At 35.9% G+C, this 17,327-nt stretch overlaps 1 protein-coding gene and 1 non-coding gene across 5 annotated transcripts in view; both read right to left on the reverse strand.

Annotated features, from left to right (window-relative positions):
• COP1 (COP1 E3 ubiquitin ligase) overlaps positions 1 to 17,327 on the reverse strand; it is a 226,255-nt gene that overhangs the window by 17,111 nt on the left and 191,817 nt on the right. The gene's annotated exons all lie outside the window — the stretch shown is intronic.
• On the reverse strand, positions 13,198 to 13,338 carry LOC136170152 (small Cajal body-specific RNA 3). Its single transcript, XR_010663593.1, has one exon. It is a non-coding gene; the product is annotated as a small Cajal body-specific RNA 3 (non-coding RNA).

The following is a 17,327-nucleotide window of genomic DNA, read 5'->3' on the forward strand; positions in this document are numbered from 1 at the left end:
AGACGCTTTAACTTCTGAGCCACCAGGGAAGCATAAATAGATGTAAAAACTCTTAAAAGATTCCAGTAAAGAGAATTCAGTCATGTATAAAAAGAATACATCATGCTCTAGTGGTTTTAATCCAGATATTCTAGTAGGCTTAAGTTTTTTTAAGACAATGAATGTAATTAACATTTTTAACAGAAGAGAAAAATCATATAATTACAATAGACATGGAAAATGCATTCAACAGAATTCAATACATATTCATAAGAAAAACTCTCAGAAAACTAAGAATGGATAAGAATTCCTCAAGGTGATAAGGAATACCTATGAAAATCTTCCAGCTAATGTCATACTTAATGGTGAAACGTTGAACTAATTCTCAGACTGGGAGCAAGGGCAGGATGCTTACTATCAACACGTGTATCTAACCCTGTATCAGAGGTCCTACCCAGAGGGCAACAGTCAAAGAAAAAAAAGGAAAACCATAGAGATCAGAAATGAAGAAGTAAGGCTGTCTTTATTTGTAAATGACATGGCTGCCTATGTAGAAAAGTCTGTAAAAATCTTTAAAACAGCTGCTAGGACTAATATTTTGACCTAGTAGGGCTGTCAGATCCAAGGTCATTACATTAAAATTTATTTCTATAAACCAGCAATGAATACTTAGCAAAGGGATTTTTCTAAAAATATCACTTATAATAACACCAAAATAGAAACTCCTTAGAGATAACCAAAATACATGTAAGATCTACATGTTGAAAATTATAAACTGAGAGATATTAAGGAACGCATAAATAAACTGACAGAGATACCATGTTCATGGAGATATACCCCCATAAAATAAGGATGGATTTATGTGTAAGTCTCGGTACACAGGATGATAAACACTTTCTTTTTAACCTGAAGACATAGGTCCCCATTAAACAAAATCAGAATATATCCCTTTCTTAATTTAGTCTCCAAATGTTAAGCATGCTAAACTGATTTCTCCTCCTCTCAGAATAGTAATTTTGCAGAAAAAAATAGAAATAGAAGATTTTATATTAACAAATCAAATATTTAAACCAAGTGGAAAAGTTCCTATTAAAACTTGACCAAGAAGAAATAGAAAACATGAATTGTCCTATAATGTAAAACAGGCATTACATTAAAAAAAAAAAGAAAAAAAACTGAATCCACTGTCAAAAATTTTTTCTACCTCAGGCTCATATGATTTTACCTACAAGTTCAATCAAATATTCAAGAAAGGAGCAATTCCAATTTTACACAATTTTTTCCACAGGAAAGGAACACTCCTTAACTTGTATTATGAAGCTAATGAACTATGCAATCAAAATTTGACAAGGACGATACAAGAAAGAAAAATTATAGGCCTATGTTATTCATGAACATAGATGGAAAAATGCTAAACAAAATAGCAGGAAGTCAATTTTAACAATATATTGATATAAGGATACTATATCTTGAACAAGTTGGGCTTATTCCAACAACAAAAGATTGGTTTAACAGTAGGAAAAAAAATGCTACCTGTTACATCAGTATTTCAAAATGAAATATTATATCAATAGGTACAATAGAAAGCAATAATATACTTTAGCATTCCTTAATGACAAGAAAACTTCACAACTGAAAATGAAACTTCTTAATAAGGGTATCTGCAAAAATCCTAAAGTAGAAATCATATATAATAGTGACATAATCAAGTTTTCCCTCTGGTAAGTAACAGGATAAGGATGCCAGATATCAAAACCTCTATTTAATATTCTATTAAAGTACCTGGCCATTGGAATAAGTCTACATGAACAAAATGTACCAAGGTACCAAAATTGGGAAGGTAGATTAAACTTTCATTACTTGTGGATCATACTGTTGTATGCATAAAAAAAATCCTTAACATGTAGAAGTGCATAATTAAAATTGCTAAGAGAGTCTCCTGGATTGAGAAATAGGGACAATAATGTACTATTCTTTAGGCACTGTTGATTCTTTCTCTCTTAAAATAGGAAATTTGTTTACTTGAATAGGTAGAATAGACATGAGTGGTAAGAATCCAAACAGTACAAAAGAATAGAGGAAAAGTGAGTGTCTCCCACATCTTGGTTCTGAGTTCCTGGGGCAATTGCTATGATTAGAAATGATTATATGTGAAATTTTTCCAGATAAATTAGCATTATTACTGTGAAGTTCCAATGTATGGCAAAGCTTTCTCAAGATGTAAGGAAACATGAGTTTTCTATCAGCTGATTCTTTTCTTGCTTGATTTCAGGATATCAAGCAACTCTACCCCCAATTTGGGATCTCACGTTTGTAAAAGTGACAAACTGTATTTTATACTCAATTCTAAGTCCCCTGATCACCTCAGAGAAATCTTTCAGCTTCTCTTACAAAATAAAGCACCTCCACGGAATTCACTTCTGAGTTCTAGGACATGTTAGTAACTGGCCTTCTGAGTGAAATGGACCTAAATCTCTATCTCTAATCAAATGTAACAAAATATGCAGGCAAATTATGCTATGTAGAGTGAAAGTGGCAGACTGGAATAAACATGGTCATTGTGGTCGGAAACACTTCCAACACTTCCAAACTATGTCATCCTGGACAAGTTACCAAACCTCTCTGACTCTCAGTCTCTTCAAATATCAAATAAAACTAAGCTAATAAAAACTGAGCTCACAGAGCTAATGGAAGGAAAAAGCGAAGGGGAGGGGTGGGGTGGGAAGAAAACTGAGCTAAGTGAGTTGTTTTTATGACTAAATGAGACACTTAATGTATCTGGCATACAGTATGCATCCTATAAGGAACTGTTTCTAAGTGAGCAAGGTTTTTTTTTCTTCCCCAAAAGAAAAGATAGTCAGAACTGTCCAAAATCATGAGAAAATGAAGAAATTGTTTAACAATAACATGCTATTAGATTTGGGTATTAGATGGTATTGGTGAATTCCTGCTTCCCAGGAGGCTCAGTGGTAAAGAATCTGCCTGTCAAAGCAGGAGACATGGGTTCGATCTCTAGGTCAGGAAGATTCCGTGGAGAAGGAAATGGCAACCTACTCCAGTATTCTTGCCTGGAAAATTCCATGGACAGAGGAGCCTAGTAGGCTACAGTCCATGGGGTCCCAAGATTGGGAAAGGAGTACAACAAGGCTGTATATTGTCACCCTGTTTATTTAACTAATATGCAGAGTACATCATACAAAATGCCATACTGGATGAATCACAAGCTGGAATCAAGATGGCTGGGAGAAATACCAACAACCTCAGATATGCAGATGATATCACTCTAAAGGCAGACAGTGAAGAGGAACTAACAGCCTCTTGATGAGGGTGAAAGAACAGAGTGAAAAAGCTGACTTGAAGCTTAATATTCAGAAAACTAAGATCATGGCATCAAGTCCCATCACTTCACAGCAAACAGAAGCGGAAAAGTGCAAGCAGTGAAAAGATTTTATTTTCTTGGGCTCCAAAAATCACTGCTGACGGTGACTGCAGTCATGGAATGAAAAGACACCTGCTCCTTGGAAAGAAAGCTATGACAAACCTAGACAGTGTATTTAAAAGCAGAGACATCACTTTGCCCACAAAGGTCTGTATACTCAAAGCGATGGTTTTATCAGTTCTCATGTATGGATGTGAGAATTGGACTGCAAAGAAGGCTGAGCGCCAAAGAATTGATGCTTTCGAATTGTGGTGCTGGAGAAGACTCTTGAGAGTCCCTTGGGCTTGAAAGGAGATCAAACCAGTCAATCCTAAAGAAAATCAATCCTGAATATTCACTGGAAGAACTGCTGCTTAAGTTCCAATACTTTGACCACTTGATGTGAAGAGCCGATTCACTGGAACAGACCCTGAGGCTGGGGAAGTTTGAAGGCAAAAGGAGAAGAGGGGAGTAGAGGATGAGATGGCTAGATAGCATCACCCACTTAATGGACATGAAAATGAGCAAACCCATGTCTGTTGACTTGGTGAGGCCATCCAACCATCTCACCCTTTGTCGCCCCCTTCTCCTCCTGTCCTGGGGTTACACAGAGTTGGACACAACTAAGCGACTGAACAACAACAACGGTACTGGTGACCTGAGAAGCAGCTCTATCTAAAGTTCACAACCTTTGCAGAAGTCCCTGGAGCTAACCCAGCTTCTAGAACTCCACTTTGACAGGAGCTTCTGGAAAAAGTTTTCTCTCATCTCCTGGGTGACAGGGTAATTCACCAAATTGCTTCCACAGAGAGAATAAATGTCCATTATCCCAATTTCAGAATATGACAGTGGCTTCACCATAAGTTTATTATTTTCATGCCATTTAGAGTCATCTATCACTATCCATCTATCATCATTAGGTGGGAGATAATAACTGTATCTTCAAAACAGTTGAAAAGATTTTTTTGAAGTGAATTATACTGAAATACCTTTAAATAAACAAGCTTATAATATGTGAGGGCAATTTTTATCATTTTTAAAGGGAAATTAAATATAGGAAAATACCTGATTAAATTATTTAATAACCTAACTGAACTCTCTACCTCTAATCTCCTCTCATTATAATGCACTCTATACATGGCCACAAAAATATTCTCATGGGATAAGCTTATCTCCTGGTACACTGGGCGTTAGGAGCTTACTAATCCCTACAGAAGAGAGCCCAGACTTCTTTTCCCGTGTGTTATTCTAGACTGTATACTCTGGTACCTCTCTGGCCTCATTCCCCAATAGAGTTTCTAAACCCATGGACAGAGGAGACCGAAGGATTACAGTTCATGGAGTCGCAAGAGTCAGATACGACTTAGAGACTAAACCACAACCACCACCCACATTTTGTCGTTAATACTCTATTAAAAGTGTTCCTCACCTGCATTACAGTTTCCCTCATCAGCATCTTAGTTCACATTTTCCTCTAACTACACGGAAGGCAGTGTAGCAGAAAGAATGTGCATTTTGGAGTTAGGGAGACCTGGGTTCAATTTCCAACTCTATTACTCCTTATTTGGTTGTGTTGTCTTGGGTAAATCGGTTAACCTCTCTGAACCTCAATTTCACTGTAAACAGACATCAGACAGACCTCAAAAGTATGTAACTTAAAAAAGATTTCCAGTGACGATTTTGAATTCACATAAAACTTATCGTATAATGCCTGGGTGGCAGTCACCAGGTGCTGGTTTACAGTCTTCTGTCCAGGTATGGTCTTTCCATTGCCTTAAGCTTTCTGAAACTCTTTTAGTATTTATGAAGACCAGCACAGAAGCCAATATCTTCATAAAGTCTTTTAAAATTCTCCCTGTTAGAAGTTATTTCTCCCCTCCAGGGCGACTATTTTCTGTGATAATTCTTTTTTAAGGATTTCTTTTATTCAAGCTTATATCAGTTATTTGTTTATAAATATTTTGTGTTTGCTGCTGCTAAGTCACTTCAGTCGTGTCCAACTCTGTGCAACCCCATAGATGGCAGCCCACCAGGCTGCCCCGTCCCTGGGATTCTCCAGGCAAGAACACTGGAGTGGATTGCCATTTTCTTCTCCAATTCATGAACGTGAAAAGTGAAAGTGAAGCCACTCAGTCGTGTAGGTTATAAATCACTTAAACAGAGAATATGTTTTGCATGTTGCAAAATTAATATCTGATCAATGAAAAACAAGTAGTTGTCTAGCTATGTCAATTAACATATACAATATTAAAGATGACAGATCATTTATTTATTGATTAATCATTTACCTTGAGTTTCCCACATGTATTTTCTCATTTTATTCCTAAATATTATGTAGAAGATACCATATTCTGATTTCATAGAAGAGGAAACTGAGGCATAAAAAATTAGCACCCCCACCCCCAAAGCTTTGGGGCTTCCTTCACAGCTCAGTTGGTAAAGAATATGCCTACAACGCAGGAGACCCTAGTTCAATTCCTGGGTTGGGAAGATCCCCTGGAGAAGAAAATGGCAACTCACTCCAGTATTCTTGCCTAGAGAATCCCATGGACAAGAGGGGCCTGGCAGGCAGTCCATGGGGTCACAAGAATTGGACACAACTTAGTGACTAAACCAGCCAACCAACAAATCTCTGGAGCTAATATTTACAGGCTCAAGGAAGGAAACCCAGCAACCTGATTCCAGCAATCTTAATCACAACACTACCCTAAGACAGAAGTTAGAAATGACACACACTGCCACCCACCCTCTAGATGTTTAAATTAAAAGCACAAGCTTGCCAAGTTAAGGATCTCAAAAATTTCAGAAACATTTTCTCCCCACAAACAACTTTATGGTCTGTGTTGTAAGACCAAGGAAGGAAAGTTCCTCAAAGATCTTTTCTAGGGGCAAAAAATGCCCAGACAAAGGGTCTTTAAAATTGAGTCTCGATAGAACACTATTAGTGACACAGCAAATGTGAAGTTCACCGAAATACTAATCACATCTGTCCTCCAAAACAAGAACTGCCATTGAGATCACTAGCAAAAATTAATGTAAGTGGTCTGTCTTCAACAGTTTGTCCTACAAGCACTGAATTTCCTTACTGAAGTGTTCACTAAGTTAAAACTGAACATCCATTTAAGTTCTTTAGGTAAGCACCTGACATAATCACAGATAAATCACTGTGTACAACATACAGTGCCTGCAAAGACAATCCCCTAGGGACACAGAACAGTGGGGAGGAGGCCCTGAATTTAACAGTCAGCCTTAAAGATATACATACAAATATATATCTTTAAGGAAAAATTTAAAAATATATATGAAGAAAGAAGTATATAAAAATTTGAGATAGTTAGGCTTTAAGCGATAACAACCACATTATATCTGTTACATTAAAATCATTGTATCTGTCAATTCCTTAATATTCTTTACATAGAGGCTTGTGTCTTATTTAGTGTTTTCTTTTTAATAAACAGAGATATCTTTTTTCAGCTCAGTTCAGTCAATCAATCGTGTCCAACTCTTTGCGACCCCATGGACTGAGGCACACCAGGCTTCCCTGTCCATCACCAACTCCCAGAGCTTGCTCAAACTCATGTCCATTGAGTCAGTGATGCCATCCAAACATCTCATCCTCTGTCGTCCCCTTCTCCTCCTGCCTTCAATTTTTCCCACAATCAAGGTCTTTTCCAATGAGTGAGTTCTTCGCATCAGGTGGCCAAAGTATTGGAGTTTCAGCTTCAGCATCAGTCCTTCCAATGATTTCCTTTAGGACGGACTGGTTGGATCTCCTTGTTGTCCAAGGGACTCTCAAGAGTCTTCTCCAACACCACAGTTCAAAAGCATCAGTTCTTCGGTGCTCAGTTTTCTTTATAGTCCAATTCTTACATCCATCCACAACAACTGGAAAAACCATAGCTTTGATGAGATGGACCTTTGTTGGCAAAGTAATGTCTCTGCTTTTTATCTTGTTTGCTTGTTGCTCAAAGAGTGTTAATTTCGAGTATGACTTCAGTGTCATGGCAAATAAAAGACCACTCACACTTCAGGCTCTTTTCATACCAAGCTTATAAACACAGAAATAAAAGTTAGGGGCTTTTGTCTCATTTTTTTCTTACTTTGAGGTGGGGTGAGAGGGTGGTTAACATCTGTATTCAAAATGCATCTTGATAATTAAAATGGCTTTCCCTGGTCAGGAAACTGAGAGTCCACATGCTGCAGGTACAGCCAAAAAAAAAAAAAAAATTAAAATGGCTTTTGTCCTCATGTAGGAGGTCACAGACTCTGTGTGAGGCTGAATTTGATTTTCTTTCAGGATCTTACAGCCCATGTGCAGTACAGATGAATATCTAATGTTAAGGTAAATGATCACTCTGGGCAAACCGGGAGACTCTTGATGAATCAGATCCAGACAACAGTGAAATCGTATATAACTCTGAGATCCAAAAACAATAGAAACTTGATAAAAGAGAACCTCTATAAGTGGGTTTAATAGAAAAACACTTTCAAATGAATTTGCCCTTTCAGTTTTTCTGTTTAAGCATGACCCATAGTTGTCTTATGAATATCCCCTTCCTTTCCCGTGAGATGAAATGCAAATATGATAATATGCAGAGATTCTGAGGAGGCTCTCTTCCATCAATGTTCTGTTAAGTGGTATTATTCAATTCTCCAATTTCTGCATTCTTTTATATTTCCTTCACACCATCCCAAGGTAGTTATATACTTTCCTATGGTAGCCTCTGATTTATATACAAAGAGAGAAAATACTCAAAGTGCTAACATTTCACTGCTTCATCTTATTGAGCTGTAGTGGATTTCTTGACAGGCACAATAATTCTTCCATTAAAACCCACTTACAGAGGTTCTCTTTTATCATTTCTACTGTTTTGGATTTTGGAGTTTTACCCATTTCACTTTTGTTTGGATCTGAGTCATCAAGAGAGTCTCCCAATTTGCCCAGAGTGATCACTTACCTTAATATAGACATTTGTTTATGCTGTGTGTGGGCAGCATGTGAGAGCACACACAAATATACACAAATACTGGCTCCAGATGATCCCCAGTGGTTTTTAAATAAGTGCCATTGGTAAACCAAGCAGTTTCTTTTGACCCTGACCTTTCTTTCAGCATGTGGTTTTTCAGAAATGACTTAGTAAAAAATATGTAAATATGTTTAAGAGAGAATGAATACAAAAACACAATCTATCAATAAGAGGTCCTGCTCTTTAAATGAAAATGTTAACAGTCAGCCTTCCCTGTGTTCTATAAAGGATCTAAAACTGTGTGAATTAATGGTTTGAACTGTGTTTTCAAGACAGACAATTAATAAAATTTGTTTTCTTAGATTCTAAGGTTCTCATTTTACTACTGTCTCACTGTCTCATTTTACAATCTTATAGAGACAATGAAAAAAAAATGCTATCATCATCACATAACTAATTGTTGAGAACTACAGGCCAGTTGTTGTGTTAAGGACTATATATTTCACTTAATCCACATAGCAATCCACAAAGGAAGATGAGATAATACTTTTATCCTCAATTTAAAAAGAAGAAAACATGATCTTAAAGACACTTAATAACTTGTTCAAAGCCATACACACAATTATGAAATAGCGAAGACATGAATCAATATGTGGAGACTGATGAAATATGCTAATTTTTGGTTTTAGACATATTGGTTTGTTAAGTTTATCACATGACTGGCCGTGACTTGAATTTACTAACTTAGGAGGAGAAAGGGGTCTTAGGTGAGCATTTGATATGTATGGGAGAATCTCAGCTCTCAGATATAATATACAGATATTACACCTCAAATATCACATGCCTAGATTCCTAACCATAAGTATGATTTCAAGTATAATAATACATAAAATTATTATACATTTTATATATATTATCTAATATATATATATTTAAAATATACAAAATTTCAAGTATAATACCATCTGAGAGAAGGACCTGGCCACAGAAGTAAGCTGGAAGGAAGTACACCACAATCAGCATATGTAGCGGCTATGCCAGGCTAATAGCCACACCGCCAACCCAGTTTAAGATCTTGGAGTTTATGTGTCATAAAGGAATGCTTTCAAGACTACTCAGTTAAACACAAATCCTCTCTTTCCTCCCCACTGGCATCCTTGCGTAGGATGATACTGGGTCCCTTTTTAATCCCAAACTATAAGGACTATTATGAATAGAAAAATATAGTCATAATGTATGATTAACAGAATAAAGGGTTATTGTTTTAATAAAATATATTACCTTTATCACACTTCAACTTTTTTTGATTCATTCAAATACCTACTCTTACAACTAATTTACCTAAGAGGAGGAAATGAATTACACTGCTAATCGAAAGAACTTCTACATTAGTTGGCTTACTACATTTTCAAATCTAAAATGCTTACGCTTTATAAACGAGTTTCCTAAATAATGAAAATATCCATAAATGTTGAAAATTTTTTACTATCATTCTAAGACAAGGTGTACCAGGTATTTTTAGGGCAAAGAGATGGTATTCTAGGTGCTAGATATCTCCTATACTTCATGACTAGATTTAAGAAAAAGTAGCATTAGTCACAGTGAGAGTAGCATCAGACATAAGTGTGTATGAAATTCAAATTTTATCTAATGATAAAAGAGCCTAAGGTGATCATGAATATAAATACAAAATAGTAGCTCACTAAATTTTTACCAGTGCACTGGAATCTGTCTCTACCAAACAAATATGAAAATTAGCATTCTTTAAATACAATTTGGTATAACCTGCTTCTCTCTCTGGGAATATGGCCATGCACACATATATATACTGGTCTAGTAGTATAATTTCTTTGTAGGGCTTCTTTTAAGATGTTTTGCCATTTTAAAAGTCTAACTTAATACAGTAAGAAATTACCCAAATTTCAAAGTAGTAAAAAGTCATGTCTAATGTCTGTTTGGAATAATATGTGTGTATAGACAGAAACACACACACACAAGGAAGGAATCACCTACCTACCTATAACAGAGTCACCAGATTATTGCATTTCCTCCCTGCCTTCAACTTACTCGCTTTCTGTTAAGACCTAATCTTTATATTATACAACTCAACACTGAAAAAATACCAAACAACCTGATTAAGAAATGGACAGCATATTTGAATTTATATTTTTCCAAAAATGGCATAAAAATGGCAAACAGACACATAAAAAGGTATAAACACTAGTCATCAAGAAACTAAAACTAAAAATCACAGTGAAATATCACCTCATACCTATCAGAATAGCTATTATTAAAAAGAGAACAAATAACAGGACTTCCCTGGTGGTCCAGTGGCTAAAACTCTGCTCTCCCAATGCAGGGGACCCATGTTCAATCCTGGTCAGGGAACGAGATCCCACATGCCACAAGTAAGACCCAGTGCAGAACAAATAACAATTGCTGGCAAGGATGTGAAGAAATGGGAACCCTCCTAACAGAGTTGATGGGAATGTAAATTGGTCTAGCTACTACAGAAAACAGTACAGAGGCTCCTCAAAAAAAAATTAACAATTTAACTACCATATGATCTAGCAATTCCACTTCTAAGTATATTCCTGAAGGACAAAAAAAACACATATGCACACCCCAACATGTTCACTGCAGCATTATTTACAGTAGTCAAGATATGGAAACAACCTAAGTGTCCATCAAGAGATGAATGAATAAAGAAGATGTGACATACATACACACACTCACACACATACATGATGGCATATTACTCAGCCATAAAAAAGAATGAAATCTTGCCATCTGCAACAACATGGATGGCCTTAGAGGGTATTATGCTAAGTAAAATAAGTCAGACAGAGAAACACAAAGACTGTAGGATTTCACTTAGATGTGGAAACTAAAAAACAAAACAAAGGAACAAACATAACAAAACAGAAATAGACTAACAAACACAGAGAACAAACTAGTAGCTGCTAGAGGCAGAGGGAATAGGAGAATAGGGAATAGGGAATAGGGGATGAGTGAAACAGATAAGCGAGACTGAGAAGTACAAACTTTCAGTTGTAAAATAAATGAGTCATGGGAATGTAACATTCAGCATAGGAATATAATCAGTAATATTTCAATAACCTTATATGTGACAAGTATTAACTAGACTTATCATGGTTTATTATTTTGTAATGTATGAAAATGTCAAATCACTATGGTGAACACCTGAAACCAATATAAGTCAATTATACTTCAATAAAAAAATTTTAACACCAGGCACAGGCACCAACCTATCATAAAAAATCATACAGCTATAGCATTACATATCTGATTGTCCCTGTTTGTAGCATATCCTTGGCCATAAAAGTAGCTGTAGTTCCATTCAATCTTTAAGCATAACAATACAGACACAGTAAATATCCATCTTATAATAGGATTTAAAATTTATTGCAGGCTCAAAGTCTGAGCTTCCATAAAACTTCAAATAGCAAAGAGGCATATGTAAATGAAGGTGTTAGTACAGGGTACAAAATACTCACTTGTGTTTACTTTATATGTCTATTTTTAATTTACATTATCTGCTTTGATTTGTTATATATGAGGATCATTTGATTCTTATATTCACATATATCTTGTTTGAGTAGAAGTTAGCTATCCATTACTAGTACTGGAGTTTACAAAGGAAATAGTTTTAAGGGTCATATAAGATCTGGCAGAAAAGGATATGGAAACACATGTAGTCACACAGAAGAACAAAGAAAGAATATGGTAGCAAATAAATGCAAAATGATAGGGTGTGCTGCAAAGGATTTAAGAACAAAAGGTGAAGTACTACATTTCATGGCCTTGGTTGAGATATCCTAGAAAGTAAATAAAGAGTGGTGAGGATACCTCTCAAATATATGGTGTAAACATATGTTTAGACAAGTTCAGTCATAAGGCATTCTTTTTCCTTTTGAATTAGATCTAAATAATATTTGTGTTCATGATTCTTAGTTACAGGTTATTTTAGTGAAGGGTATTGAATCTAGATTTGAATTTGTCATGCAAAGAGACAGAGCAAAAATAAGTGAGTAAAAAATCATAAAATGGTTCATTAAACTGTAGACTAAGGACTTCTAAAGAGCCTAAAAAAATAAGACTACTTATTCAATAACGGTCTGATACAAGAATCAGTCAGAATAACAGATTTGGGATTTCAGAACCACAAACAAGGATTCTCACACAATTAGTTACAAATAAACCCTGCAATGACTTGCATACCCTGGTGCTATATATCATACCCCAAAGTATTAGAAATGCCACCACAGTTCTTTTCCCTGTTCCCATACCCCTCCCCACAACTTACCACAGAATACACACAATGAAAAATTTATTACAAAAAATTTAGATTTCAAATTGAGTACTAAGCTAATATTCAGTAGCAAGCTTTTCCATGAAACAGTCATTCCGGAAATTTAGTTATAGACTTACAAAATTACATAAATTGTATTTTGGAAAAATCACTTTCTTAATGACAAATCAATTCTTAATGACTGATGGAAGCTAACTCTGAATAGCTTCTTCATATCCAAAATATTGACTGACCTTTACTGACAACCCTGGATTAGTTAAGCCAATGTGGTCCCTCAGAAAAATCCCATTTCTGTATTCATTCTATTTCCTGGTTGTAGTTTCCTTAATCAAACAAAAAAGAATCTATTTTAAAAAACTGCAATATACCTCAATCACTGGTTAAGATGGATGCAGAAGTAATCTCACCTAGTAGTCTATTAATAATCTAGTACACTTCATTAGCAGAGACAGTAAACAAAATGGCAAGGAAAGCAGTACATAGGAGTGCTGGTTTTAAAGGCTGTATGGAGGGGAACGATCAGACTTAGCCAGCTGTCCTAAGTCAGACAGAGACCTCCATGTTAATGTAGGATCACTGCAATTTGCAGACAAAAGGTATTTTTTCATTTGTCCACATGGTTGGTTGCTGCAGGTTCCATTTTTACCGCGCTTCATTATTAAGAAGAGTTTTGCTATCCAGTCTTTTCTATATACCAACTTCTAACTGCATCAAATCCTCATTTAAATACACCTCAATACATTCAAATACATTCAAATGAGTTATAGAACAACAAACAACCATGAATCAGAGAACAGAAAAAGAACAGTTAAGAAGGTACACTCAGCACACAAGCTCAAAATGACCCTTACTCAGCAAGAAAAGGTTATAAAAAACATGTACAAGGGAGAGAGGATTGAGTTACACAAAAATATCACATCATTTTCACCACCCTTTCTTTATTCCACATGCTTTCCAAAGTCTTCTCCCTTCTCACCAAGCAGCTCTTATCAACTTAATTTTCCTTGCCACATCAGACAACTTCTCTCACCTATCAATACCTCTTGACAGCTCTTCTGAATAAAGTCTGACAACAATGTGCTTACAGTGGCATATCTGACAGGGAAAAATGACTCTTTATTGCTGATTAATACAAAGGAGGGCTTCTGAGCATGGAACTGTTCATTTCTAAGGGTGCTATTGGATAAATTCCTCCAGGATAGCCTGGCAAAGCTGTTCCAAAGAGTTCTGTATTATTTTAGGGATATCATGTAACGAAGTAGAAATAGCAGTTAACTTAAGGCAAGGAGAACTAGATCTGCATTTTGGTTCTGCCATAGTACTGTTCAATCCTCCTAGAAACTCAATTTCTTCAACTATAAAACAGATAACCTTAAGTATTTCAGAGAATTTTTATGAAGATTCAAAGAAAACACAGCAATGTATCTAACCAAAAAAGAACTTGCATATTTCAGGCACCAAAAAAATAAGTGGTAGTTATTCTCGTTGAAACACTATAACTGGGACTTCTCAGGTGGTCCTCAGTGGTTAAGACTCTGAACTTTAAATGCAGGGGCCAAGGGTTCAATCCCTGGTCAGGGAACTAAGATCCCATATGCTGTGTGCAGTGTGGCCAAGAAAACAGAAAAAGACACTGTAACCTAAATTTCTTTACAATTAAAGGGCAGTTTTGTCAAGTATGAATATACTACTGTATTATTTTCAGCATCAGATTTATGATCTTGTAAAACTAATTAGAAACATAATGCAGGCTTTTCAGATTAAGACTAAATTTTATCTTAACTGTAACTTCCCTATAAAATGAAGTAGCTTTTATCATGGCAGTTGCTGGTGTTGATACTTTTTGCTCTCAAACTAGAAGCAAGAAATATAACTAAGGCAACACTGATGACATACAACCTTGGAGAAAAATATACTTGAAAGGCGACTGGCACGGTGCAAGCAGTATGGACCATCACAGAAACCAGAAACCAGGGAGATGGATGGTTAGGAGAGAGGTAAATAAACAGGGGTTGGAGCTGGGACAGGATGAAAGGATTTAGATAAATGGCAGAGGCAAGAAAGAGCACAAGGCAATACAGACACATAAGCAACAACATCAGCACAGGTCTAGAGGTAAAAATGGGAACAGTCTGGGACAATGACGAAACCTTCCCAAAGGATGCTTTCTGCTAAAAAACAAGCAAACAAACAAACAAGAAAACAACAGAAATAAGGTGGGACAAACAACATTATTCTAGATTCCTGAAAACCCACACAAGTAACAGTTTAGATAGGATGCCTACGATCAAACATTTGAGGAAATAGGAATCATTAAAGGAGTAGAAAGACGAGTCAATTAAAAGTCATGTCTACTATTCCTCTATACTATTTTAAAGGCTGACTTCCTAACTAATTTCTACTAAATTTGGATTTGAGCTATCTTCGAATCAATTCCTCTACTATGTTTTTTCTATAATTAGAATTGGATTTTTTTTAAAGGGATCATATTTAATAGTGAGGGCAAAATATAATCTTTAAATTAGATAAAGGTATTTGAAATGAAAAAGATAAAATAATGGATAAGTTCAGATAATATATTTACCAAATTTTCCTCTAACTTTTAATGATGGCCAAATATACAAGGTGGAGTTACACATAAATACTGAGTTTGAAAGAAACTTTTCTGGGTTAATTAAACGTAACAAGCAATGTTTAAGTCCATCTGAATTCCTCTGTGAAATGATTACAAAGATATAACGGGATCAGAAGTAATCTATGGTGGGGCGGTGGGAGGGGTGAAAAGAAACAGGAATGAGGAGACTAAATGCATAAATGAATGAGACAGATGTATGACACTGAAATAGAGTTTTTCTTTGATGAATAATTGGAACAAAAAAAATTAGATAAAATTTAATTTGTGAAATTCAACAAATACTTACAAGGGAAATGAACAAAGGGAAAAAAAGCCCCAAACTTGGTATCTCACAGCACTTAGACGCTTGCCCAGAGTGGGTACGGAAGGCCCTGGCCTCACCACGCCTACCTATACCTCTCCCTACGCCTTTTCCCCATTTGGCTGTCTCTGAGTTGTATCCGTCATAATAAATTGGTAAACACTGAGTCAAATCAGGCTGATTAAGCATAAGGATGCCTTTGGGAGTCAGATCTTTGACTCCAGCTTTAAGATCCTGACTTACCACAAGCAACACAAGACTGTTCTAGCCTTTATTTTTGCAGATCAACTAGAACCTCAATACCCAATGTTTCCCTCACAGTTGGTCTTTAATAGCTTCTGAAGTAACCAACTTCCAAAGGAACCTCAGAAGGCCTCCTAATGTGGCTCTTGGAAGGGTATGAGATGTACCTACTTACTCCTGGGAGATGAAGAAGTCTCTGGTGGCCGCTGTCAGAAACACTTTAAAAACACTTTTTCCCCCTTTCCCAGATGAGAACACTGTTGGAGCTCTATAAATTTCCACAGGTGAGCACAAGACTGATTAAAAGAGGGAATGAAAAATCTTTCTCCCTATAATTCTAGGTTTTTTAATAAAGTGAAAAAGAATTATGCATCCCATAAGAAAAACCAACAAGTAATGGAGGTTCCTGGGTCTCTCCCTCAAACTCTGGCTTAATAAGTCTAGGGTTTAGAAATTCGCAAGTTAAATACATATACCAGGTTATTAGTAATTCTGAAGTAGATGATCAGTAGACCATACCTTGAAAAACACTAGTACAGATACTGGAAGCTGTCTATAAATGTTGAACTCAAGAGAAAGGAGAAATCTGCATCTTTCTACTTTTGGTCAGGGGGCTGGGGAGAGGGAAGTAGAGAAGAAAGATTTACTTGTTTGTCTGTCTGTTTTCATTTACTGAATGCAAGGCCAACGTAATAACCAAGATAAACAGGACAAGACTTTTTTAACCTATGAAAGTTTTTGAGTTCAATAAGAATGATTATACATGTAAAGGTTATTGGCAACATTTTTACCCTTATTATATAAGTTTATTTGGTTAACAGACATTATATTCCATACTGGTATTTGAATTACACTAGGCTCACAGAAATTTAGTTAGTTCTAAGTTAACTTCACAAGTGGAAATCTGTAAGAATTTACAATAAGTAAAATGTAATGGGAAGCTGAATATGTAAAATACTAGTGTGGCTTACATATACTAGCAATTGCCTTATTCTTCTCTTTTCTTTCAGTCTCCTATTCCCGTATTTTAAACTAGTTCATGAAAGTTAAGTAGTACATGAAATCCGCAGTTTTGAACTGTCTACATATTCAAGTAACATTATATCCCCAGAGGATTCAAGTAAATCAGAAATAATGAGCAAGTTGAGACAATGAAAATTAATACAGAAAATGTTGATCTTTGCTGTAAGCAGAGCCACAAGTTCTTGAACATCACACATTTAGAGATATTTACTGTTTATGAGGTGATGGGGGGGAAAGAGCTGTTCTTTTACCAAGTTTTATCAAAGTCAACCTGGTAAGATTTTGAGTTAAGGAAAAATATAATAGACTTCCTTGTGAATCACAAGCTCCCTGTCATCAAGTGTTCAAAAAGCCTGAAGGATATTAAATACGATATAAATCATTTCACCAATAGGCAAAAGGTAGGGCTAGGCAGTTATCAATCAAAT

Source organism: Muntiacus reevesi, chromosome 5, assembly GCF_963930625.1.
Source record: "Muntiacus reevesi chromosome 5, mMunRee1.1, whole genome shotgun sequence".
Classification (NCBI taxonomy): Eukaryota; Metazoa; Chordata; class Mammalia; order Artiodactyla; family Cervidae; genus Muntiacus; species Muntiacus reevesi.